The sequence below is a fragment of the Lycium ferocissimum genome, chromosome 5 (genome assembly GCF_029784015.1).
Source record: "Lycium ferocissimum isolate CSIRO_LF1 chromosome 5, AGI_CSIRO_Lferr_CH_V1, whole genome shotgun sequence".
In the NCBI taxonomy this organism is placed as follows: domain Eukaryota; kingdom Viridiplantae; phylum Streptophyta; class Magnoliopsida; order Solanales; family Solanaceae; genus Lycium; species Lycium ferocissimum.
In genome coordinates, this window is record NC_081346.1 from 64447780 (window position 1) to 64470295 (window position 22516).

At 33.9% G+C, this 22516-nt stretch overlaps 1 long non-coding RNA gene and 1 pseudogene across 1 annotated transcript; both read right to left on the reverse strand.

The window, feature by feature from the left end:
- Positions 1-9595: 9595 nt before the first annotated feature.
- On the reverse strand, positions 9596-10587 carry LOC132057926 (probable glutathione S-transferase; annotated as a pseudogene).
- Positions 10588-18423: 7836 nt separating this feature from the next.
- Positions 18424-20783, reverse strand: LOC132057067 (uncharacterized). The gene is made up of 2 exons (XR_009415062.1): positions 20697-20783; positions 18424-19227 (listed from the first exon to the last, which is right to left on the reverse strand). It is a non-coding gene; the product is annotated as an uncharacterized LOC132057067 (long non-coding RNA).
- Between the last annotated feature and the right edge of the window lie 1733 nt (positions 20784-22516).

Consider the following 22516-nt stretch of genomic DNA (forward strand, 5'->3'; position numbering starts at 1 on the left):
CGGATGTCGGAAATTTGAGGATTAGATCTTCCAAGGTCTAGTAGCCAAAGTCTCGCAGAGGCGAGATTGGCCACTCAGCAGCGCGTCCACTGCAGCGTAAAAAGGGTCCGCCCCTGCGGAACCTGAGTCTGATTAATAAGCTCATAGAAGCGAATGGCTTGTCCACTTCAGCGAGTTCGCACCTGCGGAAGATGAGCGCAGAAGCGCAGATCGCTGAATCAGACCTAGAATAAATATCCTACTTCGTCTTGCCTCATTCCATTTGGACATTTTGGAGTGGAAGCTCTACCTAGAGCCACCTTGGAGGGTTTAGACCAATAACCTTTCTTTGGTAAGTCCTTAACTCTCTCATTTGATTATATATTCTTCATTAGAGGACTTTAATGGAGGTTTCTTTGGCAAGGAAAAAGAGTGTGGCTACACACTCTATGTAACCTAAAATTCTTCGTCCATGTTTTCCTAAATGAACCTTGTGGGTGATATTAAACTGAATACTTCTTGATGAGTTAGACTTTATAAAGGTTCGGTAAACTAATTTCAGAATTCAAAAATCCCCATTTTACCCTTCCATGCCCTAAAAGTCCCAAAATTGAGGGGTTAGATAGTTCTAAAAATCAAACCTTTATCGGCTAAATATGAGTATTTTATGACTCATATGTGCGTTTGTAATACGTGTTGAACAGATTAGAGCCCATTCGGAGGTTTGATGAAGAAACGAAGAGACTTCGGTATACTAAACTTCAGTTCCAGGCAAGTTGATACTGTGTACCTTATTTTTACGTGTGGTTCGTCTAAGGGGGTTCCTATACTCATGAGGTGATGAGTACTAGTATCGGATACCGATTTTCATGAGAAGGGTATTTGCGCATTTTCAATTATATAGTTGGTCTGAATGACATGCTTTGGGTACTAGCTGATAGATTAGTATGATCCTTTGGATCTGTGAGTGGGGACTAATGTCCTTACTTATGTCGTTTATTATTGCCTGTCTTATTTGTTTGTGTGCATATCACTCATATATCCTCGTTGGAATAAAAAGGAAGTAAGAGGTGAAGCCTTTATGATATTGATAACTTAAGATGGAGTTCATGCTTATATACTTGTTCTTGCATCGATGTATTCCATATTCATACTTTATATGTATTTCATGCATACTATTTGAGGATATGCTTGTGAGTCCGAAGGGATCTAGTTCCGGACAAGCGATGATGCCTAAGCACGTTCCGTGGACAAATGGGTCTGGTCGGCTAAGTGACAGGTTATTGAGACATAATGTGTGGAAACCGTGATCAGAGGGCTTTTCAGAGCGGTGGTATATGGGCCTCATAAGCCCCCTTCGGGTCACGATTCATTGACATTCGAACGTGTGTATATCGAGAAGTGCAATAAAGGACTTGCATTGCATTTGCATCATATTCATTCATTCTTTATGTCGTTTGTTATGGATATTCGTGTTGACTTGCCTTATCTTGATATCTACCTGTTATGTGTGTTAAACTAGTTAGTATATAGTTATCCTACACTTGAATTTATGGTAAATAAGTATGGGTGTGCTTAATGGAAAGGACCTTCCGGATTGTCCATAAGACATGTCTAAAGACTTGGTAAAATCATGGGATTAGAAGCTTCATTAGACTTATGAACTGGCAACCTTCATAATTGGTTACGGTTAACTAGTAAGAACAAATTGTGTATGCTAGGTATATGGTAGCTCTAACTAGTCTAATGGTAACATGAAGCATTGGAATGGTTAAGCATAATTGTGTTAAATTCCATGGATATGATATCTCTTTCTTGTATCTCTTGCACTGATCTTGGTTAAGCTAAGTGGTAAGTAGTTGTCAGCCAGCCCTCATCTCCATATTAACTAGGGTAGGTCGACGATGCTACTGAGTACCGTTGTTTTGTACTCATGCTACACTTGCTGCATCTTTCTATGGTGCGGGTTTGATTGTGTTCAGGTCCAACGTTCGGGATATGATTCAGGATTCTTCTTGAGAGCTTCGGGGAAAGCTAATTGCACAGTGTGTGGCCCCCCGAATTTCTCCTCTTTTGAGTTACTTTATCTTTGTCTAATTCTTACTCAGACAGTTTGTAGTATTGAGTTGATTAAACGGTTAGGAAACTCTGTAATGCTCATGTACACTTATGACAAGGTTTTGGAGTTGGTCAGCTTTTCTTAAGTTCTACTTGTTGTATAAATTGTATCGACTTTGATTTATTTTAATAAGAAATGATTATTGCTTTTATTATGATTTTTTTAAAATTGATCTAATTGTGTTGTGGGTTTGGCTTTCCTATCGGAGGGGAATAATAGGCGCCATCATGACCTTTCATTTTGGGTCGTGACACTCGCGAACCCATAATTTGCGTAGCTACCGAGCCGACTTGCTGTAATTGCTATTTTCTTTGCAGTTTAATCCCTTTCTCATTTGCTGAAGGCAATTCTTCCTTCTCATGCTCTGGTTTTTCCTTCTCGTGTGATTCAATAGCGAACATTTCTTTGTTGCTGATTGCTCACCCCGAATTTGTCTGATTTAATCCAGTGTTGGGAACTTGAGGAGTAAATACAATGTCGATGGTACTGCCTTCATATCGTGTATCCAAGGCCTTCCAAAGATCGCATTGTAGATCATATCACTATCTATGACATAGAATTTGGTGTGTTTGAGCATTCCTCCCCTATTGATTGGTAATATAATTTCCCCTTTTATCGTCTCACTTGCCATATTAAACCCATTAAGCACCCTAGAAGATAGTGCCAGTCCATCCAGCATTGACAATTGGTCCACCACTTTCCACCAGATGATGTTTGTTGAACTACCCGGATCAACCAATATTCGTTTAACCCGACAGTCCACAATCATAACATAGATCACCAAGGCGTCATTATGTGGAAGAGTAATGCCATCCGCATCTTCATCTATGAATACGATTGCTTCTTCCGGGATAAAGTTCCGCGATCTCTTCTCTTGTGCTATTGAGAACTTTGTCTTTTTTGTGATGAAAGGGGTTCCCGCGATCTCAGTTCCTCCCATTATCATGTTGATCACTTGACTAGGATCGACCTGATCAAAACGTTTTCTTGACCCTTTGCTCTTTCCATAACCATCCCTGGCTCTATTACTCAAAAATTCCCTCAAATGTCCATTCTTCAACAATCGTACAACCTCATCTCTAATGTGCCGACAATCAGCAGTTCCGTGTCCATGAGTCCCGTGGAAATCACAAATCAAATTTAGATTTCTCCTACAGGGATCCGTTCGTATGGGCTCAGGTCACCTAGGATCGCTAATCTTTCTAAGAGCCCCAACCACGTTGAAACAATAATCCGACAAACTTGGGTTTTCAATACCATTGACTGAGCTGGCCTTTGATACAAATTTGTCATCATCTGGATGGCTTTTGTCGAATCTCGTTGTCTCGAACTGGTTTTATGGCTTCTTTCCATCCCTGAACGGGGCCACGTTGATCGACTATAAGGCTGATACCTTTCTTTTACCAATTCGGAATCACAATCAGCATTCCTTTTTGACCTATCATGGTTTCAACTTTGGCCAGTTGACCCAGCCGGTAATACGAATTGGTCATCTTCGACTCGAATTTTTGATTCATACCTATTATGAACATCTGCCCATGTTGTAGCAGGAAATTCCAATAGGTTTTCTTTCAGTTTTAACTAGGCGCTTGAACTTCTAGGGTTTAACCCCTTGGTAAATGCCTCTGCTACCTATTCTTCCGGGACAGTCGGCAACAGCATTCGTTCCTTTTGGAACCTTATAACAAACTCATAAAGCAACCTAGCATCGCCTTGGGCAATCTTGAAGATATCCCCTTTCCTTGCTGGCACCTTTTTTGCTCCAACATGCTTTGATAAAAGCATCTAGAAGCATTCCAAAAGAATGAATCGAATGCTCTGGAAGCAATGAATACCAAGTCATTACCCTTTTGGACAATGTTTCACCAAGCTTCTTGAGTAAAACAGATTCAATCTCATCTGGCTACATACCATTCCTTTAATGACACATGTGTATGAGGTCACATGCTCCTAAGGATCTGTGGTCCCATCATATTTGGATAGATCCGGCATTTTGAATCTCTTCGGGATCAATTTAGGCGCAGCGCTTGGTAGGAACAACAACTACACATATCTCTTTGAATTTGGTCCCTTCACTACCGGCTAGGCTCCTGGAATCTAGTCTATTAGGGAATTGAATGCCTTAAATTCTTTTTCATTCAGATCCAATCGACTATTTAATTCTTTCTCATTCTTTTCTGGCCGATCGGAAAGGGCATCCAGGTACTGCATAACGTCCAGCGTTTTGCCACCTTGGGTATCATTGCTGCTTTGTCCATGCTCAGCATTCGTATTTGGTAGTTTGTTCCAGCATTATTCCTCCCTACTTGTAAGTCAGCAATAGTTTTTTGCTGCTTTTCTAGCTGGTCCAGAATCTTTGCTAACCCTGGATTTACAGCCACCACTTCTTCTTCATGGTCATCATAAGGAGTTAAATCATTTCCCAAATGCTTGGATCCACGAGGGGAAATCTGGGTTTGATCATTCCTCGCCCTGACTTCTTCTGTTGTCGGATCTCTTTCTTGTGCATTTACATTGTTCAACACCCCCATCATCTTGATTTCCAATGTTTGTCATAATTCCAGATTACCTGATAGCAAAGATTTGAAAGTGATAAGTAAGGTAATTAGAGCAACAAAACAATACCATTATTATCCTTAGCCTCACGGTGGGCGCTAAACTATTTACCCTAAAAAGAGTACAGTTAAATTTGTTTGTGGTTTAAAGGATACATGAATAGATTTGTTATAAATAATTAATAAATAGCTGATAACAAGTAAGAAAGTCAAGTTAATAAGCCAATATAAAGCAGAAATGAAATAATTGAGCCTGGGCTTGTATGATCCTCAAAGAGAATTCTTTGATAAGTTTTCCTCCGATGGAGCACCTGCACGCCTTAGCCTTTGATAAATAAGTGCTAATCCAGAGTAAAAAGAATAGTGAAAATATGCAAATTACAAGGACTGGATTGTATAAATGAGCGTGAGAAAGTGTATTTCTATGCCCTTTACAACGAGCTATTAGGCTCCTTTTATAGTTGCAATCATCAACATTGAGCTGCAGATTAATTCTAATAATGAGTAATAAAAGACAATAAATGTTACTTTATTCTAAAGTGTAGCGTTTGCTACGAATCTGGACCGGTCATATAACGTTTATCTTCCATAAATGGCCCGAACCAGCTAGTCCGGAAAGGTTGCTCCTGAGTTTATTTGGGACTTCTTGTTCCGACCAAACAAAATGACTAAGCAATGTTTTAACTCCAACTGCCACGTGTCGAGCTTTATTTTTTCATGTATACAAAGCTAACAAACTATTTCACATAAATTTGATTGACATGTTTCTATTAACTTGCTGACATAAACATATGTAATCGTTGTCGAAAAAATTCCTCCGAGCACATGCGACGACAGGATAAATTAAATTTGCTCTCCATTTGTTAATTAAAAGATAGACTCCAGTTTGATATCCTCTTATATGTTACTTCCATATGTTTTGTGATTCATTCTTTAGACTTGCTTTTTAATCAATTTTCATAAAATTACAGTTGAAAAAAAATAATCCAATATCACAAATTATGCTGTTTCATGTTGTGCCTTTTATTTTAGATTTAAGATGATTGCATCTAGCGTGTCTCAAGGTGGATGTAATGTGCCCATAAGACTTGGGATGGAATTTGATTCAGATGATCAGCAAGTAGAAGGGAATTTACCTCAATTCGTGTTCATGGTTAAACCTCAATAAATAATCAACAATATTCAATTGCATGATTAAATGAGCAGAAGCTCTTTGTAGTGTGGGAGAAAAATAGTGATGAAGGAAAAAAAAAAAAGTTTTTATATGCAGTCGAGTATTGAAAGAATCTGAAAATATCATACAACTTGAGGCATCTTAATTTAGCTAAGATGATAAGAAAACATGAGTTCGAGAATATTACTGAAACATTCTATAAAAACAATATTTAGCCTCCTTGACTTGTGATTTGGGGAGGGGAAAGAGGGATGTTTAGCCATTTTTGGAAGTTTAAACCATGACAAAAAGTTTTCAAAAATTCCGGCCATGAAATGAGTGTATTCTTCTTTATTGTTTGCAAACAAAGAACCACAGAGAAGTAAATTTATTTGGATTTCTCTCTTGAGTGAATTCTATTCATAGTAAGATAATCTCTTTCCAATCTAAACTAAAAATCTAGCAACATTCTCGGTAGTTGGGAATCATCCGTAAGTCAATTGGGTCTTAACCATGGTTTAGGGGTTATATTAATTAAATTAATATAGACCCTTGGATTATTAAATGGACAGATGTCATAAAACTAGCAATGTACTAGACCAAATGGATGGATGATGTACTGGAGAGGAGCTAGGTTAGTTTTGAAGAGGAAAGATGAAAGAGTTATAATAAAATAAAAAACAAAAACGGTGCTTTGAAGTAGAATTGAAGTAAAAAGAAAATTGTTTGACTCTTGATGTTCGGCAAAAAATGCATATATTTACCCATTATTGCCTCACATTTTATATAAGTTAGAATTATATTGTGTTAGTAATTTATCTTCGAATAAAAGGTGAGATACGGAGAAAAATAAACTAGAAAGAAATAGAAGAGACAAGTGGTAGATTCATTTTTAATTGTGGGTATAATCTTACGACATGCATATATTTTAAATCCACATCAATTTTTATTGCAACACAAAATCTTGAAACTTCAAAATTGAATAAGAGGTAATACTTATTTTGATATATTTATTCGGATCCTCCATGGGAGCTAAAAGTTCTAGGGCTTTGACACAAACATGAAAGTTGACGTTTGATTATCGTTTCTATTTATTGATTTTCTATCTTTGGGTTATTTATTTATTCTTGGTCTTAATTGTTTGATTACTTGATCACTAATTGAACACTCATCTCTTGAGAAAGGGAATTCACGAGGTAAATAGTTTTTCAATTTTGTTTTGATAGAGATATACCCTTTAGCCCTACTTAGTTGAATACGGAGAAATAAATGCCTATTTGGAAAGCCTTTGTGAGTAGTTCGAGAGAATATCATAAAGTTATAATTAACCCGTTAACTAGTAACCCATAGGTAGAACGATTTGAAAACTCATTGGATTATTAGTGGTCATAGCCCTAGATCTATCTCTTCTCCGATAAAAAATTCATTATTTGCTTTCTTTTATTTTTAGTTAGTTTATAAATATAATCTTGAGATTTTATTTCTTGTTTAGATAATTAGCATTAGTTTAATTTGATAAATAGTTAATTATAAGTCTACGGGATCGATATCCGGACTTAAAATCCTATATTACTTGTACGATACACTGCTGTCGGGACTTAGAAATTAATTGTTTATCTAGATTAAACTTCTCTTTTAATTATTCAATTTTTTTTTTACTTTTTTTTTTTTTTTTTTGTTTAATATTCTGGTATTTTTCTTGACATGACATCTTGGAACGAAAATTTATCGAATGTTGGGTATTCATGTTTTAACAATTTTTGTGCACTTTCTGGAGGACCCCACTTATGGGAAAATTGTTTGTCGGGATGTGATAATGTAATTCGGGGAAAGAGTGTCCTAAGTGTTGTTCTAGTCTCTCAAGTGATTTTCACAAAGTGGATGTTGTGAGTGATACTTGGCTATTGGTTCGAGCTCACCGATTGGGAGGTATGGAGGATTATCTTGATGAAATTACAAGTGACATGACATACTTCATGGAAGAAGGAACAAAGCTCGGACAAGAGAGATAGACCAATTTGGCTCGTACACAAGTGCTCAAATAAATAGGTTTGCACAATTGTTGTGGATACCGGCCAACTTGTGGTGTAATTCCAACCATTCGATCAGATCCTTGTTGATGAATTTAATTGAAAAAATAAATTAATTTAATATTTAAAAAATATTTAAAATTGCCACACCAAAGAGACAAAATGACATTTAAAAATATTTGCTTGGTTCTTTTATAAATGATATGAAATTAGTTATTTAATAAGACATTGCTTTTTGAAAATATATTAATTAATAATCATATATTTGTAACTAGTATCGTAAAAAATAATTGATATATATATATATATATATATATATATTTCAAATTAATAATATTTAATTTTAATTAATTATAAAACTTAAAAGAAGACTTTTTTTGATTTTCTTGAGAACGTCATGGATTGGATGTTTGACAAAAAAAATATTTATAAATATAATGCCATAACATTATTCAAACGAATAGAATTGATCCATCTTGATTGATACTTAAAAAAATACATCAAATGTAAATGAAAAATAAACAACATGTAATGTGAAAGCAAATAACTTAAAATTGAAAATATAACCTAAATTCAAAATCTGAAATCAAGAAAAAAAGAAAAAAGTTTAACATAATACTCTTATGTCAAATTCACAATAATTCTTGATATGATGAGAAATACTTGTGAAATAATTGATAAATAATTGAAAAGATGAAAGGGAAAATATAAGTCTATAACCTATTACAACCCGTCCCCTAGCCACCATTATAACCCGTTAAAGTCCTATTTGATTCTAGCACACTTAATTAGTAAAGATTAATGGGCAAGCTTATGGTTCTTTGTGCATACATGTGAATTTCCTTGTGAGTGTGAGAGTTGTGCTTTGATGCTAAGTTCTTAAATATTCATTTCTTCTTGTGAGGGCACTTGTTTCATGATTAATGTTACTCATTCTTTCCAATATTAAGAGATGTAGTTTCAAAAATTAGAATAATAACATTGTTGGTTATGCTAAATGAATAAAAAAATGAGCATATATTTACCCATTGTTGCCTCACATTTTAAATTACATTTTTTGAGTACTATTATATTGTGTTGTACTTAATATTATATTCAAGAAGTAAATGGTGTGATGGAATGAGAAAGAAAGGAAATGAAAAAATAAATAATATAAAAAGAAAAATACATTTTAAAAAATAAAAATAATTAAAAAGTAAAAATAAGAAAGAAATTAGAATAATAGAAATAAAAAATAAATTAAAATAATAAAAATAAAAAAATAAAAAAAAATAATTAAAAAAAAAGAATGAAACAAACTAAAATGTAACCTATTGATTTTCTATCTTTGGGTTATTTATTGTAATTAACACACTATCGTGGTGCGGGTGTAATTTACGTAATAGAAATAAATAGAGTTTGTTCGATTTAATCGTTTCGCTACCCCCCCCCCCCTCTTAGAGAGGCGGGCTTGGAGTAGTTCGAGAGAATACACCCGTCTCTAATTACACCCATTTACGGGATTATTAGTGGTCATCCTAGATCTATCTCTTCTCCGATAAAAATTTGCTCTTTCTTGGTTGAAGTTCATTATTTGCTTTCTTTTACGTTTATAAATATAATCTTGAGATTTTATTTCTTGTAGATAAAGCATTAGTTTAATTTGATAAATAGTTAATTATGCGACTTAAAAAAATCCTATATTACTTGTACGATCGCGTATACTTGCGTGTGCGTTGGGAGCAACAACTCTCGAAATCCGAAGAATTGAATACAAAATCTAGAGTAAGTAGATTCTAAGTGGGTATAATTCCATAATTATCATTTTTATTGCAACACAAAATCTTGAAACTTCAAAATTGAATAAGAGGGGTGGCTTTCCAAACAGGCCCTTAATGTATTCATTTCTCCCAGCACAAAAATTTGGGAATTTTTCTCGTTACCAAAACTACTCCAGAGGCTTCTTCAAAGACTCCTACCCAAAGTGCCGCAGCGTTTGCAGCAATATCAGCAAATCCGAATTTGTCGCCCACAAAGAACTTCTTATCCTTGAGCTCATTATCAAGAACTTTCAGCATCTCACAAGCTTCCTCTGTAACTTTCTCTTCATCCTCTCCTCTGTGAAAGAAACATTTCCCCACTGCTGGCCCCTGACAAATTATAACACTCAATACTTAAGCTTCAATAACGAACTACTTTTAAACATACAAAAGCACCATACTATTTAGAACAGACCAAAAAGAAAGAATGTCACAAATTGGGACAAATGAAATATTAGAAATTCGCTATAGTATCTACTGGTATATAAATTTCTACATGATTACAAAAAAAACCTCATTAAAGACGTACCACCTAAATTAAATGTACTTATATGACTAAAATATATTTCAAATTAACTGGATATATAGCGGTGAAAAGAACATACCTTTTCATCATGGAACTTAGCCAGAAACGAGCGAAAGCTTGATCATAAGGGTCTTTAGGCAAGATTGGAGGACCTTCAAACGTCTCGTCAATGTATTCAACAATTACAATTGACTCACAAATGGGCTTTCCATTGTGAATGAGCACTGGGATTTTCTTGTGAATTGGATTGGATTCAAGAAGTAGAGAGCTCTTATGTTGTAGATCTTCTTCTATATATTCATATTTCACTCCCTTAATCTTTAGGGCCCACTCAACTCTGTGAGTAAATGGACTATACCAAAGACCATGCAACTTCACTTCTGCCATCTCCCAACTTTGGTTCTCTCTGTTTATCGCTTTACTATGTTTATGAATTTTATTTGGTGGTTTTGATCTTTTGAATTTTGTTCTTCTTTTTATAGAGGGAAAAATAGGCAAGTGTCTTTCTAACCAAGTCTTATAGAGGGAATTTTATTTGGTGGTAGTGTCTTTGTAACTAAGCAAATGCTATTTTTCTTCTTTGACAAGTCTATTTTCCAGTTTGACGCTTCCATATTGACTGAAGACTTTTAATAAATGTTAGTAAAACTTAAAGACTTGGAAGTTTTATCCAACTAGTAAAGATTTACCCTACTCAAATCAGTTGATGCATGATCTAAATTGTTAAAGGCTCCTTCCTTTGAGGCGCGTTCAAGACCTGAAGTTTAGAGAAGCACAAGGTGGGTGATTCGCCTCACTTAGGTTGCACTTGTAAGGCCCCGGCCCGTAAGTCTTAAATGTTTATTTGGACAAATTACACCTTGATGAAAGAATTAAGGTATTAGTGAATGTGACACAAGGAAGGTGGTTTGCCAGAACATTAATATGAATCTTTGAAAGGGTCGAAGTGGGTTGGAGCAAGTTAGGATTAATTAAAACATTTCTATACAACGGCGTTTTATTTCTGTAAGATGTTTTCACATAGCTCGAGCTTATGACTTTGTAGTCACACAACAGAAACTCTTGCACTAGCGTTAAAATCCCATTCAAAAAGCTTGAAAGCGATATCTAAAACCAATATACTTGAAGAAATTCTTCAATTTAGTACTCCATCCGTTTCAATTCGTTTGACGGTACTATTTTCTTATTAGCTAGTTCCAAAAAGAGTGACACACTTTTATGTTTGAAATTTTAATTTTATACTTACCATTGTACTCTTAATGAGAATCTTTTATAGCCACACAGATGCTATAACATGTTTAATACAACACGTTTCAAAAATCTTATAGCTACACAATTATTATGACATGACAGGGAAATAACAACAAGAAGAGGTGTTCTATTGATGTTCGATCAAAAATGCATATATTTACTCATTGTTGCCTCACATTTTACTACTTTTAATCGTCATTTGAGTATTAATTATAATGATTTGTGCTTAATATTGTATTTTTATTATTTAGGAATAAAGCGGGATGAAGATGAACAAATTTGGAGTAAAATTGAATAAAATGGGAAGAAAAAAAAAAAAAAAAAAGGAAAAGGAAGAGAACACAAAGTGGATTGTGTCATGATGCTCTATGTTAAAGTCCAGATATCGTACCCACAGGAACTTATAATTAACCGACAACTAAATTAAACTAATGCTAATTATCCAAACAAGAAATAAAATCCAAAGTTAAGTTTGTCAATTGGGCCGGGTCGGCCCGAGAACGCCCCACCTAACCAAAGCCAATAACCGGTCCCCCCCCAACCCGGTAAGAGGGTGGTGGTACACGGGCTAGTGGAAAAAATTGGGGCCGGACATGCCATTTAGCCCGCCCACCAACAGCCGATTCTGGCCCATCAATGGCAAAACCCATCAAGGGCCCGGCCCGGCCCACTTCGAATTTTTTTTTTTTTTTAAATCATAAATAGGCATTTTTACATATATATGACAGATTTCGTAACTTCCACCATTTGTTCTTTTTTCTCCTATTTGTTATAAAAAATAAGTTGGTAACACCAAAAATTATGGTGGCAGAGAAAATATCTTTTCATGAACATGATTCGAGCAAATTAATATAATAACACTATTGAGCATCATGGATATTATTATAAAAATAATCAATTAGCATAATTAAAAGGAAGATAGTTATGTCAAAATGTTGTGTCATCAGTCATCCCTACTGATAGCTGAGTTTACAGAATCGTTAAAATGAAATAAAAGGATCAACTCACAGAGAAATTGGAAGATAGATTGTGATGAAGTACGAAAATGTAGAACAACCAATGTATAAGATCTTATTAGTTTCAATATTTTATATATAATAATAATTAAATTTTTTTAGCGTATTTGAAATGTCTCCGCCGATGATGGAGAGGTGACAATCTGCACATGACATTAGGACTTAGGATCAGATGAGATAATTAAATTAAGAACTTTAGTTTAGTATCAAAACTCATGGGCATTGTTCCCATTTAGTTACTGTGTGATTTCATTTGAACCTTTTTTTTGGATTAAAAAGATTAGCTTATTTATAGCAAAAAAAAAGTTCCTAATTTATGTATATCTTGTATATGTTAATGGTATATTTTTGTATATCTTGAATATGTTGTTGGAATGAAGACTCCCAACGGCTATTTAAGTACTAAAAATTATAAAAAGTTGAGAATGTGATACAAGACTACATAAGTAATTTAAAATAAAACTTCAAACTTAAATTGATAACATTGCAAATGCACAACATAAAAACTTAAACGGTTAACTTATTATAAATGAAAAGTTCAAAATACTAGCATCGATGGAGAAATTTAAGAAGAGATAAACTTCAAAGTTCAATTTTGTGCCTTTTGTCCAAGTGCCTACGTAACGGACCGGTACCCCCAAAAAATCGGTTCGGACTTATGGAGATATATTTGACCACAATGTTGACATTTAACATGTTTCTCGTTTACTCGCTCAAAATGCAACCACACCGGACTTGAAATTGATCTTCGGATTGGAGGAGGAGGTGGAGGATTATCATTATCCATTAAATTTAAATTTTGAAATTTGAAATTGGAAGTTGGAAGAGAGCGAGAGAGAGAGATAGAGAGAGAGAGAGAGAGATTTAGATAAGTAGGAAATTTAGGGAAAGAGGAGAGTAGGAAATTGTGAGATAATATGGAGAAGAATGAATGGTATTTATAGATTGAAAGTATGACCAAAGTATATGACCAAAGTATAATTTAAGGAACTTGATGGTTAAAATAAAGTTGACAACAAATAGATTTTAAAGTATCAAACTTAATAAATTTTAGTATTAGAATTTTTTTTTAAAATAATTAAATACGGCCCGCCCACTAACTAAAACCCGGCCGGCACCAGCCCATTGTGTACCCCTACTGGGTAGGGGGGGACACTTTTCCCTCCTCCAACCCGACCCCAACCCGGCCCACTAACTATGGCCCGGCCCGACCCGGTCCACTTGACAGGCTTATCCAAAGTTATACTTATAAACTAACTAAAAATAAAAGAAAGCAAATAATGAACTTCAACCAAGAAAGAGCAGATTTTTATCGGAGAAGAGATAAATCTAAGGTTATGATCACTAAAATTCCAATTGAGCCTTCTAATCGTACATCTATTTTATTTCCTGGGTTACTAGTTGACGGGTTAATTATTGCTTTATGAGTATCTTTCGAGTTGCTCACAAGCCTGTAGATGTTACTCTAACGCCTATATTCCTATGGTCATTAGAAAATAACAAGAACGCATTTATAGCTCTGTATTCAACTAATCAAGGCTAAAGGGTATATTCCTATCCTCATTAGCGAAACGATTACTCGAACAAACTCTATTTATTCTTATTACGCATGCAAATTCCCTATCCCTAATTCAATTCACACCCCACAGATAGTGTTCAACTATTGGAAATATAATCAAACAATTAAGACCAACAATCTATATATAATATAAAGTTAGGCATAAACAAGGTGATGTGGCACCTCTCTTTGGCCTCCATTCCTATTTATCTATTTTCTCAATTTTTTGAATTATTTCCTTATTTTATGTTACAATAATCTTCAGAATACTAGGAGCACTTAATTTTTCTCTTTCTTCATTATTACTTCTATTTATTTTTTAAGAAACCTTTTGCCTTCTTTGTCTTCAGTTTTTTTTTTTAAAACCTTTGTTACAGTTTGATTTTTTCCCCTTATTTAAAGGTTTAGAAGATCTGCAAGCAAATAAACAAATACACCTTATTTATCATCATTACTTAATGTTATCATTTATGTAGTAATTTACACCCACGTTCTATGTAGTCATTTACACCCACGTTCCTTCTTTATCAAAACTTTCCTCCATTCTTGATGAATCTATTTCTTCTTCTTTTTAGGCCCACGTTCCTCTACTCTCATTAAGTCCCATTACATTGATCATTGATAACGTAAATATAATTACAGCTAGCGTTAGACCTATAAATATTATTTCAGTAGCATTTGAGTCAAGCACACATCCTCTTCCACTTCAAAATCAGCTTTGTTATTGTAAATATAAGATTTTTGGCTCACCTCTTTCTTTTGTGGTCTTCACTCTTGCTTTCAAAGGATTAGCAAGAAGAAAAGAAAAGAATCTCGTGCAACGAATTCGCTGATGTTTCCCGTAAGCCCATCTTCGTTACGTCAACATTAATTGTTCAAGGTTTAGAGAGAAAGTTGGTGATGAGTTTGATAGGACAGCGAAAGAGAGTGTATGTAAGATTTCATGGACGTTTTTTATTTTATGTTCTTGTACTAAAGAATGTGCAATAAAGCTAAAGAAGGATCTAATAAGTAGTGCTATTGTCCTTCTTTTTTTTGAACTCCTTTACATTGTACTAACTACTTTCTTGATGAATTCATAAAATGATTATGGAAGTATTGGGATGGTAAAAAGAATATAAGAGAGAGGAAGAATTGTAGGGATTTTGCATAAAATTTGGAATAAAATGAGGATTTTACGGATCAATTTGCATCATTCACGTCCATTTGTAGCCAAAACTTGTGCCCTTTGTGCATTCCCTCAATTTGGAGAATTTATCAAGTACTACTCCATATTACTTTCCTTATTTGGTTGCCTTTTATTTTGCCCTTTTATTCTTACATTAAGAAAATCTTTTGAAGATAATTATATTCTAATTTACGGCATATATCGAATATATATATGTATTAAACAATAAAATTATGTACCACAATACATTTCCTACATATATATAAGAAGTAATTTAGCCTAAAATAAAATATTTCGTGAAGTTTAATATATTTGAATGATGAAACTAGAGGAAAATATTTTTGAATTTTCTTTTAGGATTTTTGTTTTATGATGCAAAAGAAAAAAAAATTATTGTGTTTTTATAAGATTATGTTATGATTTGATTTGCTCCGTTTTTCAAATATAAGTTTTATGAAATTTTTCTGAGTTGAAATTATAAACTTGAAATTTTGAATTATTTGTTTTAAGTTAATTTTAAGATACTTTAGTTGTTGCAAAGATTCACATTTTGATTATTTAAATGTTCAATAAGAAAAAAAATATTCTATAAAAAAAATATATAGTCGTAGGGTATTCATAACGGCGGAAAAAATCTTTGTTTTTACAAGGTTAATTTTTTTTTTTTTTTATGTATATATTAGAGGTACGTATGTTTAATTTTTTTATATTTTGAACCGCGCGAAACGCGGATCAGTCTTTATAACATTTACTAGTAAATAAATAACCCAAAGATGGAAAACCAATATATGTAAACGATAATCAAACGTCAACTTTTATGTTTGAACCCAAACCCTAGAACTAAAGAGTTAGCTCCACATAGACATGGAAGAAAAATAACAAATCATCCAAATAAAAATGTAAAAATGAGTATTACAGAGAAGAGGAGATAAAATCCTATAAAATATGGATCGGGAAAAATAGCGGGCTCGCGTCACACCCGTATCGCAGGTGCAACGTGGAAGACTAGAAAATTATTCAGAGAACTGAATTTCGGGCGATGTATGAGCGACGCCCACTGAACTCATGCACCAATTCGTTTTGCTTCCAAGTACGGCTTTTGCTGCCTTTCAATTTCAATTGCTTGCCACGCAGATAAAACTTGTATGCACCCCTTCAATTCTTTTCTTTTGTTTAACAATTTAAATGAATCCAAATCCTGCCAAATCATTAAAGCATCATGACACAATCCACTTTGTCTTTCTTCCTTTTCCTTTATTTTTTTTTCTTCCCGTTTTATTTAATTTTGCTCCAAATTATTCATCTTCATCCTGCTTTATTCCTACATAATAAAAATATAATACTAAGCACAAATCATTATTAATACTCAAAGGACAATTAAAAGTACTACAATGTGAGGCAACAATGAGTAAATATATACATTTTGACCAAACATCACCACCCTTGCAAACCGTTGCAATAGATATCAAAACCGTTGCCATAGGCCTGCTGCAAAGGTTTAGGGTACCGTTACATCTGATCGCGTTGCAATAGGTCTATTGCAACGGTTTTCTACAACGGTTTCCGAACCGTTGCGGTAGAATATCTATTGTAACGGTTATTGAACCATTGCCATAGGCTCCCATATTGCAACGGTTCTTCAGTGTAATAGAACGGTTCAAAACCGTTGTCATATCATTTTATGTCAGGATATATTGAGGCTATCGCAACAGATTATTGATGCTATTGCAACGGTTCAGGATACATATGCATCAACTACTACGAGCTATTGCAACGGTTAAATGAGACAATTGCAGCACTTGATGGAATCTATTACAACGGCTTTTTAAAGTACCAATGCACCCTTAAATATGATACTAATAGAATCATGAATACACTGAACTTAGCTATAAACCAAGAAAATAATATTTATCAAAAAGAATCATAATCCAATCCAACTATTTTTATCCATATAAAAAAGCAAAATTTATAATACAACTCAAGAGTCAACATACATTAATTTGCAAAGTCTGCAAAAAGAAAAAAGAATTCCTTGAACATCCGAAGGTCTTACAACGATCAACCAATACTGGATTCTTAATCCGATTTGGCTTTTGATCTACCAGTCTCTGCATATATGATAAAAAAGAGTATCTTAGGACTTTGCCAAAATTTGAAGTAGTACATTATACACACGCTGGACAAGGAGATGCAAAAAAGTATCAAGTTAACCTGTCCGGCACAGTCCAGTTATGCTCTGAAAGTGCTTTGCTTCTTCAATACAGATAATGAAAAGTAAAAATTTCAATGAGTAAATAGGAAGAAGAAAGAACTTATAGCTCCAATAGCTACACTAATCGATAAGAAAAAAGATGATATGAGAATCTAAAAATTCGAGAAATCCTGAAGTTGAACCAACTTTATAGTAACTCAAATTCCTAACATTAAATAAGGAATTTCATCATATCCTTTTTTTTTTCACCTATATTTAATCTTTGCAGTCATTAGTAATCTTGATCAACATAAGAATGAACTGGTAAAGAGATTTGTTCCTGATAATTTTCTGCAACGATTCTACTAATGTATACAACAACGGTTATATACTAATGTCCTTAAGCAATAAATACTTGATAGCTTTGTTGTCCATTCATTTGAAGTTTTGTCTTAAATAGTTATAGCTCTAAGTAAGTGTCTACAGAAATTTTGTTTATACCAGGTTATTACATTTCCACATAGTATTGAACTCATTAAAATTTAATGAGGAGCTACTAAACTCAAGCTAGCTAAAAATTTGTGGTGAAAAGGCAAAAGAAGATAGACGAAAGCACTTACTAGTGTGAGTACATTTTTGCTTGTTCTGCCTTGTTATTGGTCTCGTTTCAGAAAAAACTACATTAGTCACAATCTATAACACTACATAGATTCTACATGCTAATTAGAGTAAATAGTTTTTAAGACATCTGTTATAAGAACAATTTGAGGAACAAGCTATTCTACATGGTGACAAAGTGATACAAGTAGTAGTACCAAACTCAATAAAGTACAATAAACTAGCCACACTAAACTAGATTTATACCGGTTACTGGTTCATAAACGTTTGATCGCCAAAGTGTTTACTCAACCAAGTCAAAGTTTTGCATGTCTAGGCGAGAATCAAGCTCATAAAAAGTACACCAAAGAGACACACACATATGGAACTAAAATAGGTGTTCCTCTGTATAAAAATAAAGCAAATTTCACCAAAGTACAAAATTACACCTGCAAATGAAACACACACTAGTACGTATCTTTATATATAACTACACATCATTATATTTTGTGCTTGTTAATTGACATGAATAGCTACCATTTGCCTTTTTATTTTTTTTGTAACAAACAATTGTTTTGGTAGATAACTCCATAAATGCTACATATACACCTTTTTTTTGGCAAACTTCTCTCGGTCCGAACTTGTCCCAGATAATAGAATGAAAGCGAGACCACAAGTAATGGTAGCTCTTTTTTATGACTTTATCGTACACATCACAAATACATCCTTCTCATGTGCTTCCAATATCAGTAGCAAATCAAGAAAGAAATTAAGGGGAAGAGACCCAAAGGTCATAATTGTTTTCTCTAAAACTTGCTCATAATGACGGCACTCGGAGGACCGTACCTGGAAGAGCATCGCATGTGATAAGAATGTTTATCTACTTGACAAATAGACTGCAGATTAGTAAGTCTACCACAATCTACCACAATGCTTGTTTCATATGCTTATTGCAGGCACTCTTAAGGTTTCTTCCTATAATTCTTTTCTTTTCGTGAAACCTTTTCCAAGCTTAGTACAAAAAGACTACTTTATTTTTTCTCATGTAATTCTTTGGTATAGATTCTAATTTCCGCAGTTTTACTTGCATTGGCTTCAGTTTTATCACTTTGTTTTCGCATTCAACTATATTTAACATATTCTTTTCCCAAATAAAAAGTTCTTGAAAAGAAAAAACTCAAACTGAGTGAAATAAGAAGGCACTCTGGAAAATATCTCAGAACTAGTTTAACTTACAATATGAGATATGGATGATTGATGATAGTGTAGTTTTAGCATAGTTCTCCTGCCATATTTTATCCATTTGCAAAAACAATTACATGTTAAAGGGGGTGGGGGTAGGGTAATGCATGAAATGTATTAGACAGAGAGAACCAGCTCCCTTCTATATACATGTAATTAAAGCTTGCTTAAATTGATCTAATTAAATATTATGAATCGAAAAGAACAGGGAAACACCATGTGTATACAAAATTCCAGATTTAAGATTTTCAAGAAAAGTGTAATTCTGATTCTTTTGCTTTTATGAGGTCATGTTAACTTAGAAAGCATAGAAAAGAAGATGAAAATACAGGACTGACCATTAAGAAATTGAGACAAGATGGCTAATGCAGCCAGACAAAACAATTCTGTAAGTTTTATCAGTTATGTAGCAAAAAAGACCTGAATCCCAATAGTACGCAACACCCTGTGATAAAATTTTAGTTCTCAGATGAAGAGAAAGGTGAAGCATAGACATAATAGTCTTGACAATTGTTATGGTGTGTGAAAATAGATAGGGAAATCACAGAAAACGATGGTTTCTAAAAGACGCAAATTTCATTAGTTCAAATGTATTTCTGAAAGGTAAATGTAGAAATACCCCTTAAAGGAGAATACCAAGGTTATTCTCACCTCCAAGGAGAGACTAGCTAGTGACCTTGTGCAACTTGCTAATATGTGGTGAAACTACCAATAACTCAAAAAACCATAGTGTTGTGTCTTGAGAGCAACTTTACCGCGCTAGTAAGAGTTGATCAAGTTTCCTCACATTTTCACAGTTGGCTCAACTTCAAAAGAAGGGAATCAAGATACTATGACAAATAGACCTCGGCATCACGGGCAAAAAGTAGGTAGGTCTTAATGTAGTAAAACAGAATCTGGTGAAACCACCAATAACACAACTAAGTCCCAATACGAGCTAGTTGGGCTCAACTAAGACGATATTCTCATATTTTATTAGACTGTGAATCTGCTTATGTTTACCTTCCTCCATTCAATTTGTTCAATCAATCTCCACACACTAAAACAGAAAATAAAGGGAAAAATACTAATACAACTAGAACCAAAAGTTATTGCATAAGAGAAAAAACACCTATCAGTTGGATGGAAACAAGTAAAAGCAGTTTGGAGCACGTAAGGTTGCTGAGGCAGCCAAAGGAAGCAAAGACATCATCTAAAAATTATCTAAAATACCTGTCAAGTAAAACAAAATTGAGGGAGCACAATTTTCATGAAAAAGTGGGAACATAACTTAATCAGACTTGTTGCTGCTAATAACATAGGCCTATTTTCCCTGAAATAAGAGTGAAAAAGAAGAGCACAACCAACCTAAAAAGGTTCTACAAAAATCTGTAAAACACTAAACGTAACCAAGCACCAACAGATAATCAAATGAATCCATAAAAACCCTAAATTATCACATATGTGAAGCAAAAAAAAAAAGCCCTAAGATATAATGAAATCAAACGAAAGGAAGATAATAGGAAAAAGGACCTGAAAATTGGCGAGATCGATGAACTGTTCCACTTGACAAAGAGATGGTGCGAAAACTTGCGCTGGCACAGATGTACAACTCTATTTTACCAATCGAAAGGATATGGGAGGGAATTTTGAAAGAATAGTGCTGCCATGGCTGGTTGAATGTTGAAACTTGAAAAACTCTTTGGGATATGTAGAAGCCGAAGCAAAGAGGCTGCTACCTGGAAGAGAGATGGAGACGGAGAATGACACCAGAGGTGAAGAGGGAGAGAAAGGTGAAGGAGAAATGGGACGATTAAAAAACAAAAGAAAAGGGATAACCAAAAGATAAATACATGTAAAATAAAACAAAAATGAGGGAGTCAACCCAAAAGAGGCATTTGTAAATTAACCGTTGCAACAGAACGTTTATAGCAACGGTTACAACTGTTGCAAGTAAACCGTTGCAATAGACCATCTATTGCAACGGTTGCAAAGCCGTTACAAATAACCGTTGCAATAGATGATCTATTGCAACAGTTCTATAACTGTTGCAAAGTAACTGTTGCTATAGGTCCGATTTCTGGTAGTGACAATAAGTGCATTCCTTTTAATGAAAAGTTGCTCCCTTCTTTTCTTAGTAGTTAAGTAATGTAAATATGTACATGTATATGTATATAACGTATGTGTATAAAAAATATATAAAAGAATAGATAGATGTAAGATAATATAAAGAAAAAGTGTGGAGAGTATAAGGAAAATGTATGTAAAATGTAAAGAAAAATGTATAGGGAATACAAAAATATAGAAACAATATATGAAGAAATTTAAAGACACAATGTATATAAATAAATGTATAGATAAAAAAATATAAAGACAATGCAAGTAAATAAATGTAAAGGCAATATATATGAATAAGTAAAGAAGCAATGTATGAATGAAATATAAAGACAACTAAAAAAGAAATGTAGAAAGAGGAAGAAAGTGCTAGCCTTGCTAGTCTTTCTATAGAAAGAAAATCTAGAGAGTGTAGAGAGAAGAAAAATGTATGTGAGTAGTGTGAAGTGATGAGAAAAATGAGAGGGGAAGTCCTCCTTTATATAAGCGAAAAGGTAAACCACTTTTTAGCCAAACCCATGTGCCAAAACCATGGGCTTCACAAGATTGTGACTTCTCAAAACCATGTGCTAAATTTTATACGTGTTTAAAATTAGTTCCTCCGACTTCCATGTAATAATAGTGTAACTAAAATAATAAAGTATAAAAATATATTTAAGGTAATTTCGTGAATAAAGTAAAAAATGTGATTTGAATTAAGGAGACACGCTAATTAATTGAAGTAAAAGCTTGTATTAGCATGTTGTTTATATACAAGCCTTATTTGTAACAAAATAATTATTTAAAATGTAAATAAATTGATAAAAATTCCTATTATTTAAAAATAAGGACAATCATCAATAAATTATATTAAAGTTAAAAATGTATAAAAATAGTATTTTGTGCTATTTAATGACTAGAAAGTCTAAAAAGTTAGTTTTTAAATACAGAGGGTTAAAATTGGGTGTCAACAAGCAACATAAAACGTGTTACTTTGAATGAGTAATTGGAGTTGTGTGATTGCCTAGGACAGCAAAGCCTCAGAAATTGTTCAAGTGATATTAAGGAGAGAAGATGAACCACTGCAAGAATCTTTGAGGACGGAGAAAGGGTCATTCGGAGCCAAAGCGTTCAAGTCAAAGAGCTGGAGCATTTGTCTTAAACTTAATATTGTAGTACTAGGGACTATTGGCCAGGCTCTGAGCCGGCTAATCTAAAAATCTGGGTAACTTTGTTGACTTACTCCCGGTAGTTTAATG